General features: G+C 34.4%; 1 pseudogene; it reads right to left on the bottom strand.

Moving 5' to 3' along the window:
* Positions 1-316: 316 nt before the first annotated feature.
* LOC126022518 (methionine aminopeptidase 2-like) lies at positions 317-2,185 on the bottom strand (annotated as a pseudogene).
* Between the last annotated feature and the right edge of the window lie 11,908 nt (positions 2,186-14,093).

Genomic DNA, 14,093 nt, shown 5'->3' with positions numbered 1-14,093 from the left:
CTCTCTTATCTTTTGTTTTCCCTTCCTAAGATATACCTAAGCTAATTATTTATCTTAATTTAACCAGTCCTTAAGTGCTCAGACCCATTCTATTAGGGTCAGACCTCTAGCAACAACTTACAAATAGATCACTAATTTATGTCTTTATGTGGGCATGAGTACATAGACAGAGGACTCCTCTCTGAGTGCCAAACCTAAATTAGAAACAATCATGTTTATAGTGTATATAGCCCCTCCTATATACTATCCCTCTTTCCCCCTTCACAACTCCTACTATCCCTTTATCTCCACCCAGTCCCAATCCAATACCCCTCCTTTTTTTCAGATCTGAAAATGTCTTTATTTTTTAGAAAATGATTTCCAAGGTTAAAAAGCAATACCAGAGGGTGTAGATGCAGAATTGGATGTAGTCATTTGAATCATTCAATTAAGAATACGACAATATAAATACCTGAAAAGAATCTCTTAGGTGTTCAAAACAAAACATTTAAGTCATTCCTAACTAATTTGAGCTTTATGGCATTTTTTAGGAGTGGGGAGAGGGGAAGGATGGACAGTTAAATTTCAAAAGTCCTGAAAGCTTTTTCCTTGGTTAATTATGTTAGATGGTTTGCCTTTGATCAAATTCCTTTTTTAAACACATGGATAAAAGTATTATATTGTTCCACTGCTAAACAGACAAGTTGCAAATTAAGTCTGGTATAATGTGTTCCAACAAAGCTTAGAAAATAAAAGATGTTTTGGTGGCTTTGGACTAAGTTTTAATAGTCATCTCCTCTGCTGACATCTTCTTTATATATTGGGCGTAACAATATGGTATGTTCAAACTGCACTGTGTATGATCCTTTAATGTCATACAATGGCGGATATGGATCTACTATGCCCAGGTCACACAGATTCTTCAGAGCCATCAAGTATTTACTTTCTTCCAAGCAATCTAGCCATCTGCAGCAGAAGGCCAGGGTTCCAAAGTTTTCATTGATGACATTTAGCAAGTGTTTTGCTCTTGAAACCCTTAGTGGCACATGTCCATGTCCAACATCAAAATTTTTCATGTAATGTGAACATTCCATATCATCATGAACAACACCTCTTCCTGTGCTACCAAAGGTTTCAATAGCATAAACTTCTTCCTCCATTCTTGTTGCCTCTCCTCCTTTCACAATGGGCACTCTTTTCCCTGCATGTATTCTATAAGGCCCAATTGAATGTCCATTTAGATAACGGATTGGCTTCACTTGATATGTTTTCCCATCTATTTCAACTGCATATGACTCCATAACTTCTTGGATGGCTTCACCAACATCACATAAACGGACATCAATTCCAGCACACTTTATTCCAGTATTAGTGGCATCTTTTTACAGCTTTTAATAATGTATCATACTTGGGATTAAAAGTGATAGTAAAAGTACAGTCAATAATTCTACCACTTATATGTGTTCCAAAGTCTATCTTACAAATGTCATCATACTGTAATACTGTTGTGTCACCAGCATTAGGAGTGTAATGGGCAGCACAGTTATTGAGAGAGCACCCAGTAGGAAATGCCAGGCCTGCATTTAAGCCATTCTTTTTTATTAGCTTCCGTGAACAATCTTCCATTTTTTTCAGATTTCTGTCATTGTCATTCCGGGTTTGATCCAGCTCATAACATATTTTCTAACTTTGCAATGTGCTTCTGCATCTTCTCGAAAATCATTCCAAATCTCTTCACTGGCTTGATCTAATGCTTTCTTTTTTTCACTTGTAGTTCTCCAAGAAACTGTCCTCCCATCTTGTGTGGACGGTACTCGCGTTCTTGTCCTTTGGGAAATATACCATTAGGATACAGGTCACATATTGAAATTTAGGGTGGATCTGTTTGAACTTTTGGTCCTTTCTTCTTTTTCTTCTTTTTTTTTTCTTTCCAGCTACTCCATCACCATCTCCATCCTCATCCTCATCATCTCTTTCTTTCTCTTCCAAAGCTTGTCTTTCCAATTGTCCTGTAACCTTATCAACTGAGATTCCTGATTCCTTATCAGGTTCTTGTTGCCCTGGTGCCTTTAGCCTTCATCTTCTTCCGTTTCTTCTTCTCGGCTGCCTTCTCTGCCATGGAGGCCGCTCCCTCCTCCTTGTCCTCAAGATCTAAGTTACCATTCAAGTGGCTCCCGGAGGACACGGCCTCCTCCATGCCTGCCATGTTGACCGAGAACCCCTCCTTATTAACGCTTTTCACTCTCAGTTCTTAACCCATTAGGTATCAAAACCGACCTCCTGTTCCAATAAGCCATCACTCAGCTCCCAAGCAAATGGACACCCACCAAGTCCACATCCCGTCCCCCAGTAAGAAACTACAACCAACACTCCTGCTGACTCATGCTCTGTGGCTCTCCTTCTCAACCCCCTCCAATATGTGGACTGTTGCTTGACACCGGATTCAGCTCCAGAAAGACCCCCAGTGCAAGAACACAACCCAAGCTCTTTCTGCCACAAATCATTTCTCAAACTCAACTAGACCAGGGTGTGTGATGAAAATGTGCCCTGTATTCCACCCCCCCCACAAGAATATCTCAAAAGACAATGAGGAAGCTTATATTTTCTTTATATTTTTAATACCTCTATAATACTACCTTTTAACCTGTTTATCCCTAAATGTAAAATAGTCTACTGCATTACATTTTACCCTTAATTACTTTTTAAAATTCATTTTGATTTATTTCTTCATATATATATATATATATGTGTGTGTGTGTGTGAGTGTGTGTGTGTGTCTGTGTGTGTATTGTCTTGCTTTTGTTTTCTTCTCTTCCTTAACTTCACTTGTTTTGGTTCTGCTTGGTACAAAAACCTACAAGAAAAAGTCTTGCCTGGGATAGAAGCTCAGATCAAAACTAGGGCACATAGATGATGCAGTTTGACACTCTCACATCCAAATGCACCAGCAATATAATATGGCACTATTTTTTTCTGCAATACACTTAAACACTGGTGGTGGAAATGCCTCAGTTTTAATGCCATTATGTACCTAAAATATTACTGTGGAAGATTTGTAATCCACTTTGATAACAATAAAAATTATTAATAAAAAAGGCTACCCATGGAATAAGAGAAACTTTTCACCAAGTACCCATCATATAAGGAGTTAATATCTAAGTTACACAAGGCATTTATTTAACTTTACAAGAAAAAAATCTAACCACATCAAAAATGGGGAGAAGAAGTGAACATTTTCTCAAAGAAATACAGATGGTCAAAAGCACATAAAAATGCTGCTCATCACTAATTATCAGTGAGATTCAAATAAAAACAACAATGAAATATCACCTCACACTACAGAGACTATACCACATCACAAAAAAAAAAAAAAAAAAAAAAGAACAATCAGTGCTGGCATGGCTGCAGGGAGAAAAGGACTCATTCACTGCTGGTGGGAATGCAGACTGTTCTAGTCTCTTTGGAATACAATAGGAAAATTCCTAAAAAGGCTAGACGTTGAGTTTCTATTTGACCCAGCAAATGGAATATACCCCAGGAACACAAAAATACAATATGAAAATGCCCTCTGCACTCCTATGTCCAACGCAGCACTATTTACAATAGCTAGAATCTGGAAACAACCCAGGTGTCTGACAACACAAGAGTGATTAAAGAAACTGTGGTAAATAAATATACACAATGAAATACTCTGCAGCCATTAGGAAAATTCAAGTCATGAAATTTGCTTATATATAGATGAGCATGAAGACTATAATGCTGAGTAAAATGAGCCAGACGAGAAAGGATAGACAGAATAATTTCACTCATTTTAGGAATATAAAAAAAAGAGATAGTATGGTAATAATACCCAGAGACAATAGAGATAAAGGTCAGGAGGTCCAGCCCAGGGTAGAAAGCTCACCAAAAAGAGTGATGAGTGTAGCTGGAGTAGAGAATGATTTACTAGAATAGTAATAGTTTGAACTGATCACTCAGGGCAAGAATTAGAAGTTGAATGGGAAGAAACTAACAGCAAGGGACCTCTCCATTAACAATAGCGCAAACAATAATGTCAAAAAAGAGAGAGAGGGATGGAGGTAGAGAGAAAGTGAGAGAAGTAATTTGCCTTCCCAGGAGAAAGGTAGGGGTGGGGCTGGGTGTGGGATGGAAATGGGAGACATCGGTAATTGTGACAGAAGGGGCACACTCATGAAGGATGGTGTATATTTCATGACTAAACCCCAACAATGAATACGTTTGTAATCATGGTGCTTAAATAACGCAAAAACAAAGGAAAGTACCCCCCCAAAAAAGAAAAAATTCATTTAAATAAAACTTTAAATTACCAGAAAAATGATAAATTATTATGAATTACATTTTCTTACAATAGAAAGTATAGAGAATGTTCATTATGTGTTTATTTCTATTATAAAAATATTCTTGTGCAAATAATGATAGAATAGATATGTGTAATCACCTTTCAGAAATCAATGATAACATTATTGTCTTCCTCTATTCCATTTCTATGCCTCATGCACTATCTCCAAGCCTCTCTTGAATGTCAAACTGCAATTACAGGTTGTTATTTTTCCATAAATATTGAATGGGAATGGTATGATACCATTTTATTGGTATTGATGTTATTTTTATTCTTTTGTTTTCTACCTTAGTAAGAAAACCTTGTAAGCTCTTCTCTAGTAATACTTTTAAAGTCACCATGAAAAAAAACAAATAAATACAGCAAATGAGGCTTAATATCAACTCTCAATTTCCTGTGTTGGGGCCATTCTTTTGGCTTAATTTATTGTATTTTCCGACATATAAAATGACTTTTGAAATAAACAAACAAAAAAAGTCAACCAAAAATCTGGGGTCGTCTTATACACCGAGTATATCCCGAAAAACATTTCGATATGCCGTTAAACGAAAATCGTCTGGATATTGCCACGAAAAGAATGTTCCAACTTGATCCTGCACCAATCACTGCAAGGCTGCCCGGACCGCCTCTCTAACTCAGCCAATCCAAGCAAGCTTTTTATGCATGCAAATTATACAATGTTCTGTACCTGAACCTACACTGTAAAAAGCCTGCTCAGATTGGCCAGAGTCAGAGAGGAAGTCTATTACAGTGTAACCTCTGCCTAGGAAAACCTCTTACCATCCCAGTCAGTCACAAACAAGCGTTTTCTGCAAGTTCTGCATGTAATTTTCTTTCTAGATGATGCCATCATTGTTAATATTCTTTTTTGGATTTCTTGTTTCTAGGTCAAGTTCATGGTAGTGCCATTTGTGAAGAGACCTTCCATTTATCATATCAATGTACGGTATGTTACGGTATGTTCATTAAAATTTAATTTTAAAAAAAGGAACTGGTGTTGCCTCAGAAGTAGGGGGGTAATCTTATACTGCGAACATGGGCCTAAACCTATGTTTTAACTGTAAAATTAGGGGGTCATTTTATACACCAGTCATCTTATATGCTGGAAAATACGGTAAATTCTAACATGAGGTTAATTGTCATCAAAGTTTTCTTTTCATTTTCTGAAGCACATACATTCTTTAATTTTTGTGGATTGCACTTTTGTGTGATATTTGTTTTATCTTATGTGACAATTTTTTTTAGATACTCACACTATAATATTATCTACCAATCTGACAATTCTTCAGAGACATGTGGATGTAGTTGCTGAGGCTTTGGGCAGTAGAAAGAGTGGGGAGAGACTGCTCACACCCACTCAGGAAGACTCCAGATATCTCAGCACTCGAATCTGATATCCTTAGCTTAGCGCCCCCTCAGAGATCAGTACTGAAACAGCCAAATTGTGCTATAGGGTGTGGGGTGGCTGTCAGGGAGCAGCAGAGCAGAGAATCGTCCTGCCTCCTCCCAAGGGAGCCCCAGAATTTTCGGTCTAAAGACCTGTGTACCCATGAATCTTATCTTTTGGCTTGCCATCTCTTCCCAGATTAGTCATGAAGCTGTGAAGCTGAGCTGTGTATATGGAGTCAGCTGTGAGAATTGGGTCTGATGCTCCTGCAATAGTCAGTTTTTGTTGTAGATTTTATTCTTCTTTGAACATTTAAACCTATGTACTTTGCTATTTTTTGTAACTATAAATAATATTATTGCTTGACTTTTTTTCTCTTTCAACTTGTTGCTGCTTGTATTTAGAAATAGAGTTGATGATTGTGTGTTGCCAGATTGTTCTATTAATTTTTAATTCTAATACTGTTTCAATAAACTCTAGGATTTCCTATGTACATTATCATTTCATATGGAAATTATCAGTTTTGCCTTTCTTTTAATAATTTGAATCTCTTATTTCATATGCTTGCCCAATTGCTGTGACTAGGATTTACTAACCTGTGCTGAATAAAAGTGTTGCAAATGGACAGCCTAATCTTGTATATGATCTTGTATATATCATTCAGCTTTTCATTATTGAATGTTACTAACTGCTAATAGATTTGTGCATATTCCCTTTAGTATGTTGAATTATGTTCCTTCCATCCTCATTTGTTCCAGAGATTTTTATTAGAAACAGATGTTTGATCTTGTCAAATGCTTTTTCTGTTTTTATTTATTTGCTATTGTGATTTATATCCTTGCTTTTGTTGATGTTGTATTTTCTAATGATTTGTTTGCATATGCTGAGCTATCCTTCTATATTTGGAATAAATTCCACTTGGTTATTTATAATGTATGACTCTTTTCATACATTGAATTTGGTTCACAAAGATTTTGTTTAGGGACATTGTATTTAAGCTCATTAGGAACATTTTTTGTAGGATTTCTTTTTTTGTGATGCTCCTATCTCTTTTGGTATCCAGATGATGTTAAAATCTATTTGTAAGAACTCAGTTTTTATCAATTTTTTTGAGAACATGTGGACAGATAATAAAATATTCTTGAAATTCTAATATAATTATTAATAAAGCCTAGAACATTCCATTCCAGAGGAGAGGTTTAGATCACTGTTTTAATTTTCATGATTGTATTGGCCTGGTCTTTTATAATTTTTCTCCTGACTCAATCTTAAGAGGTTATAAGACTCTAGAAATTTCCATTCTGTTCAGGATCTTTTATAGTGCAAAAATGTTGTTCATTGTAATCTCTTAGGATCTTTTATATTTTTGTCTTAACTTATCTCTTTTATTTCTAATCCTATTTACTATAGTTTTCCTCCTTTATTTAAATTACTTGAAACATTTACAGTAAAAGTGTTTAAATCTAAACCCTTTGTTTACTTGAAGAATCATCATTCTTTCTTAGGATAGGACTCATCAATAATATAGAATTTCAACCTAGGTCAAAAGATCACTGCTGCCTTTTAAAATATGTATTTAATTAGACAATGGGGAAGCTATAGGAAGGAATTAATTAGAATTTTATAATTGTAATATATGCATAAGTTATGCATTGACTTTTGAATTATTATGTACTAATAGAGTCTGGAGAATAGAATAACTGTAAAACCCAGTAATATTGCATTTTTAATCATTACTGAATTGGGCCAACTTACATTTCTAAAATATGCAATGTCATTTTGATCCTGCACTACTCTAAACTCTTATTATTATTTCTAAAACAATTGTGTATAAAGAGAGATTTGAGGGGTTGATTTTAAAGTTTCCCTTTTATTTCTGCCCATATGAAGAACACACAAGGTTTGCATCAAGTCCATCTAGTGAATAAAATTTTGTTTTTGTTTTTCTATTGTTGTAACTATAACCATTCAGGACAGTAATATCTCACAGTAACATCTCTTCTTGAAAGGGGAGCTAGATACCAACAGTGGATCTCAGGCTAATTTTAGGCCAGATAGGAGCAGAATTCATCCTCCACTAAGTCAGATTTATCTCTGATAAAAGTGGAAATGAAGATCTCATGCTTGCAGCACATGACATCCCCAAACCCTAAAAGCGACAGCTCCTTTTTAGCTTTGCCCATCATTTCCTTCATATGAGCAAGACCTTTTCTTAGTATTTCCCACCTTGGGTGGCCATAATTTCTTGAATGTGTTTTTTACTTCCCTCACTAACACAGAAGCTACAAGCTTCTGATTTCTGTAGGTAACATTCACCTGTTTTTTTGATTTGCTTTAGTTGGAACCTTTGTATAAATGGAGAGACCATTTTATTCCTAGAATGGAGGCCCAAGGTCATTGTTTCTGAACTGTTTTTTCTCTTAAGCCATAGCATCTATTTTAACCTGATCATGCAGAATTTTTAACCTTCAATTATATTTCTACATTATTTGCCTTTCTTTAGTTCATTTTAAAAATTGTTTACCTTTGTTTCTTGTTATCCGAATTATTGGGGAGAGATTAAATCTGGGTCACTAAATAGTACTTATTCTATACTTCTTTATTTTGTTTCATTATTTTTTATGATATTTGCCATTGTTTTTATTCTCTGAGACATGCGACTCCTTACATTCTCTTCAATAACTAGATGACATTTACTGAATAAAAGACTTCTTTAACACCAAATGATGTTTTCTCAAGTGCATGAGAATTTTATTATGCACATCAAAAAATAAATGAAATTTGATGGAAATCGCCAAAAGTCAAATTACCAAAGTCAATCAGCTCAATTCTATAATATATCAATAAAAAAGTAGATATTGTTATATAGATATATATATAAGAGACCCTAAAAGAATGAGTTAATAATTTAAAATTTTTAAAAATACATCTTGGACGATTTCTTTTTTTTCATAGACTGATAAGTCTTTGATTGAAATTTTATGGCCCATTTTCAAAATAAAAAATGATTCATGAAAATTATACACAATGTTCTTAACTGTATGTAGTTTTTGTTACTGGAACCATTGCCACCCACCCTCACATCTTGTCTCCACATCCAGAAAAGAGAATGTTCTTGCTTTTAGAAATGTGAGATTGAACTATAAAGAAGAAATATGCAGAACATTTAATTTTTATATAAAAATGAAAACAAATTGCATTCTGAATGTCTTATTCAGACAAAACCCACTATATTATCATTGATATTTTAAGCAAGCATAAAGCTGTCTAAATGATACTGCCATTTCAAAGTAATACTTTAGAAAAATTAAATATATAATTAATTATTATTATTAATTAGGGATAATGACAAAGAATGCTGGGGTCAATGTCTATTGTGTTATTTGGACTCTCAGTGATACATGAAAACAGATGGTAGCAGTGATGGATGTGGCCATGACTTCCTACATGCACAACATACATTCAGCCTATGAAGCAAGCTCTCTGGAGCTAAAATAAATAATTTATAAGAATATTTCTTTTGGTATACATTTTCAGAATGGGTTATTTTCAAATTTTTCAAAAAAAATTTTTTGTGTGTGGTTTTTGGGTCACACCCGGCAGTGCTCAGGGGTTACTCCTGGCTCCATGCTCAGAAATTGCTCCTGGCAGGCACGGGGGACCATATGGGACGCCGGGATTCTAACTGATGACCTTCTGCATGAAAGGCAAACGCCTTACCTCCATGCTATCTCTCCGGCCCCAAATTTTTCAAATTTTTTATGTTGGATTCTATATTAAAGGGCAGAGAGAAGATAGAAACAGCATATAAATTAAATACAACTTTCTTTTTTTTGTTTTGTTTTGGTTTGGTTTTTGGGTCACACCTGGCAGTGCTCAGGGGTTACTCCTGGCTCTACACTCAGAAATCACTCCTGGAAGGCTTGGGGACCATATGGGATGTTGGGATTCGAACCACTGACCTTCTGCATGCAAGCCAAATGCTTTACCTCTATGCTATCTCTCCGGCCCAATACTCCCAGCTATTCCCTTCCAAAGATGGCTATTGAAAGATGCTATTTAGAATTTTCTGGAGGAGAATCAGTTTCTGATTTTTTTTTAAAAAAAAAAGTGAGTAAACAAGTTAAAAAATCAAAATGAATACCCTAACTCCTAGACAAAACATTACAGGATAAATGAATTTGTTACATTTTATTAAGTTACATTGAAGTTGGAGAAGTGTGTAGGAGGACTTAGGTTTCTATAAAGGTTAAAGTGTTGTGTGTTTTTATAAGAATGAATTATAATTGTACAAAGGTGAATAATGATAGTATAATTAAATATATGAATTCTTGTATCTTACTGAAATTGACTTCAAATCCTAACTATTTTTTTATTTTGGTTTGTGGGTCACACCCGGCCATGCTTAGGGGATTACTCCTGGCTCTACACTCAGAAATCGCTCTTGGCTCAGGGCACCATAAGGGATGCCTGGAATTGAACCACTGTTCATCTTGGGTCAGCTGCCTGCAAGGCAAATTCCCTACCACTGTGCTATCTCTCCAGCCCCAAATCCTAACTCTTGCCATTTACCTAAGTGTTGGAAAGTTTCATAATAATTACTATATTTTCTCCATATATTTATGTAACAAGCTATTTATTAGACAAAAGTTAGGATGAGATCAATTCCTGTAAGATGCAGTAAAATTAATAAATTCAGCACAATACCTGGCATATATGTATTTATCAGAAAAATACTTTTCTTATTATTTTAATATAGTATTTCTATAATGAGGCAATAGGACATCATACTTGAAATACCCAAATTTGGATTTAAGCTTTCCTCAATTTTATAATTGGTTATTATTACTTTATTTTATGGGGTATTATTAACTTTGAAAAAATGTGTATTTTTAAAAAATAATGTGAATATTAACTCCGCTTTATCCCTTTCTCTGATTATTCATAAGATTTGAACATATCTTCTGAAAGTAAGTACTTGTCATTCTCCTAATGGCCTCCTAGGAGAGAGATGTCAAGAAATTCATTTGAAGCCTATTTTGGTGGTTAAGCCTGCTGGGCTTATGTCTCTACAATTTGACATTCAGTGGAAGCAATAAATGATGAACATATCATCAGAAAATTAGATCTATCCTCAAAACATATCAGTGTTCCATCGTTTTTATATTTCTACCTGAAATAAAATCAAACAATAGTTGGTTATGCATGTGTGTGCATATTCATGCATATTTCAAATATAAGCCTGATATTTTTGGTGGTCTTAGTTGAATCTTCTCTTGGGAGATTATTACTAAAATAATTTTAATTTAAAATTATTTTTAAACTATTTGCCAAATTACCGTTTAATCAAACACCATGATGTATTTTATCTGTCTTCTAACACATCAGAAAAAGCCAATACTTTTACTTATTTGATAACATGAGATAAAGGAGAAACTTATCTGATAGGTAATCTATTTAATTAGATATAAAATTTTTTATTATTCTAGATTTTTACTTCCCTCAATATTTGTAAGAACAAAAGTTTATATGTAACTATTCGATTTGAACAAGCTTATAAATGTGGGATATTAATGACAAAAAAAAATGTGTAAATCAATGACATCAGATGAGCACAAAGATAGAACTCATTTTAAAAAGAGATCTCATGGGGCCAGAACAATAGTAAAGCAGGTCAGACTTGCATGTTGATACTGGGTTCTGTCCACATCTTCACATATGGTCTCCAAACCACCTCCAAGATTGCTTTTATAGTGCAAAGTCAGGAGTAACCTCTGGGCACTAGTTGGGTGTGACCTAACAAAGAAATAAACAAACAGGAGGAACTCTCTCACAAGTAGGTTAGTCTCTGGAAATGTTTTAGATTACTGATGTACAACTGCAGTTTTTTCCTACCATATCTTGACATTACTAGGGTGTCTGTACTCAATATATAAAAATATAACAATCTAATTTGACAAAATATATCAATCTAATTCGACAAAAGTATTTCTTGTTCATCATATATAGACATATTAGGGAGGAGGAAACTTATGTGAAGAAAATTAGGTCAAGTATCCAAAGTTCAATAAAGTTTCTAATTGCTGTTTTTTAGTATATTTGAGGAGTGATCATGATAAGCTTGACTGATGACATTAAGTAAGGCTTTTATTTTTACTTCTCATCACTATATCAAATAAAGAGATGAGTCTTAGATATTGTAGGATATCTGGTATCCAGTTCACATAGAATTTCACTCCCCTCCTTCAGTTTTCTTAACTAATTTGCTTTTATAGTTTTTTCATATTTATAACTAACAAAAATCTATTGATATTTTTAAATGTGACTACTTTAAAAATTAACCATGACTACTGAATTTTTTAATATATTTGTTTGGTTGTATATTTATTCCTGGATATTATATTATTACTGATTTTGATTATATTTTATATATTTTAATATTTAAAATATTTATAATATCTCTGACTCAGGTTTTAGAATATTACTCTTTAAATCTTCTGGAACAGATACACAAATGCTCAGTTATAACTTATTGGGTAGTACCAATTGTGTTTTTCAAATAATATAATCAAAGGGGAGAGACAGAGAATTCTTGTGCGTATGTGTTCAATGGCATATAGTTTATGTAGCTGGGTTCAAACATGGAAGAAATATTAACTCTTCTAATATACACACTAAAGGCATATTAGGAAAATAAGATGATATATACATTACTTGAGCTCTTTAGGAACTTGCATAGTTTTTAAAATACTAAATCAACTGAAATGATAGAGGCATTATCTATCACAATGTCTTTTTGAGCAGTTTTAAGCTGAGATTTCTTTCCCAGATTCTATCAATTTGTTTGACATACTCTTTTCTGATTGTAAAAAGTTTCTTATTGCCTCTTTCAATAAACTTCCTATTTAACAAAAGCTGCTTGTCGCTGTGCAGTTGGAGCTGGTGGGACTCCCAAGATGACTCATAAAAGCCTGCTGCAGTTAATCTTTCCCTTCACTTCTTAAGATTTAGTCCCTTCTCCACCACCCTACACTTTTCTTTTCTTTTCTTTTCTTTTCTTTTCTTTTCTTTTCTTTTCTTTTCTTTTCTTTTCTTTCTTTTCTTTTCTTTTCTTTTCTTTTTTCTTCTCTTCTTGTCTTTTCATTTCTATTTTGGCCAATGTGAATTACAAGTCTTTCGCAGTTATATTTAAGGTACAAAGTGACAGTGAATTAGGGCCATTCCCACCACTAGTGTTGTTCTCCCTCCACCCATACCAGACATTCCATAGCTCCCCAATTTGCACCCTGGACTGATAGCGTAGCCAGTACCTTTTGTATATAACTTGATGTAGATTGGTTATCTTGATTCTGTTGTTGATGACTTTGGGTGTGGTGTTTGGGTATGATCATTTTTTATTTCTATTCAATGTTCATATGACTGTTTGCTACTGGTAACATCCACTTTTTTCTCCCCCTCCATTTATGAGGCAAAACAAGATGATTCAAACCCTATGGTTCTGTTGGGAATAAGGGGGGGGGGAGAGAAAGACAAAAAGAATGCTGGGGGGTTGACTAGGAGTTATCAATATCAATTTAAATGGAGAAAACAGAAAAAGAAAAAGAAAAAAAAAGAAAACAGCCAGGCACGGACAAGAAACACTACAGCAAAAATAAACACCAGCTAAAATGACTACACCAAGAAAAGGGAATAAGGGGGGGGGGTGTTGGAGGAGGGTTGGTGTGCCAAGGTTTAGTCTTTTTTGTTTGTTTGTTTTTTCATAAGCACAGTAAGTATTGGGGAAATTAGAAAGGGACTTCTTTTGGCCTAAAAGATACCCAGTTTCTCCACTCTTGAAGCGCATAATGTCATGGGAACAACTACAGGCTCCAGACATGCTCATTGACGAACTCTGAGGTCCTTTTCTGATGCTCATTTGTGGTTGACAAAATCAGTCCTCTGTAATTAGAGATCTTGGTATTTGTACAGGTCATAGGACAAAGTCTAGGATCAGTCTTTCTTTATAGTTCTAAGAGTACTGCTCCTTTATGGTTGTTATAGTCAGTCTTCATTTTTTTTTTCAAAGAAAAATAATAAGTAAATAAAAATAATAAATAATATTAATAGTTAATAATTATTAAATAATATTATTTAATAATAAATAATTTAATACAATCTTTAAGCACCATTATTACAAGCATGTATGTAGTTGGGTTTCAGTCATGAACAGAACATTCCCCTTCACCAGTGCAACATTCCTACCACCAAAGCCCCCACTCCAGTCTTCTGTAATTAGTGATCTTAGTTTTTGCACAGATCCTAGGACAAAGCCTAGGGTATAGTCTTTCCTTATAGTTCCAGAAGTTCTGCTCAGCGGTAGTCAAAGTC

The sequence above is a fragment of the Suncus etruscus genome, chromosome 11 (genome assembly GCF_024139225.1).
Source record: "Suncus etruscus isolate mSunEtr1 chromosome 11, mSunEtr1.pri.cur, whole genome shotgun sequence".
Lineage (NCBI taxonomy): Eukaryota > Metazoa > Chordata > Mammalia > Eulipotyphla > Soricidae > Suncus > Suncus etruscus.
The sequence above is the reverse complement of the archived record's forward strand: the minus strand, read 5'-3'. Positions and strand labels throughout refer to the sequence as shown.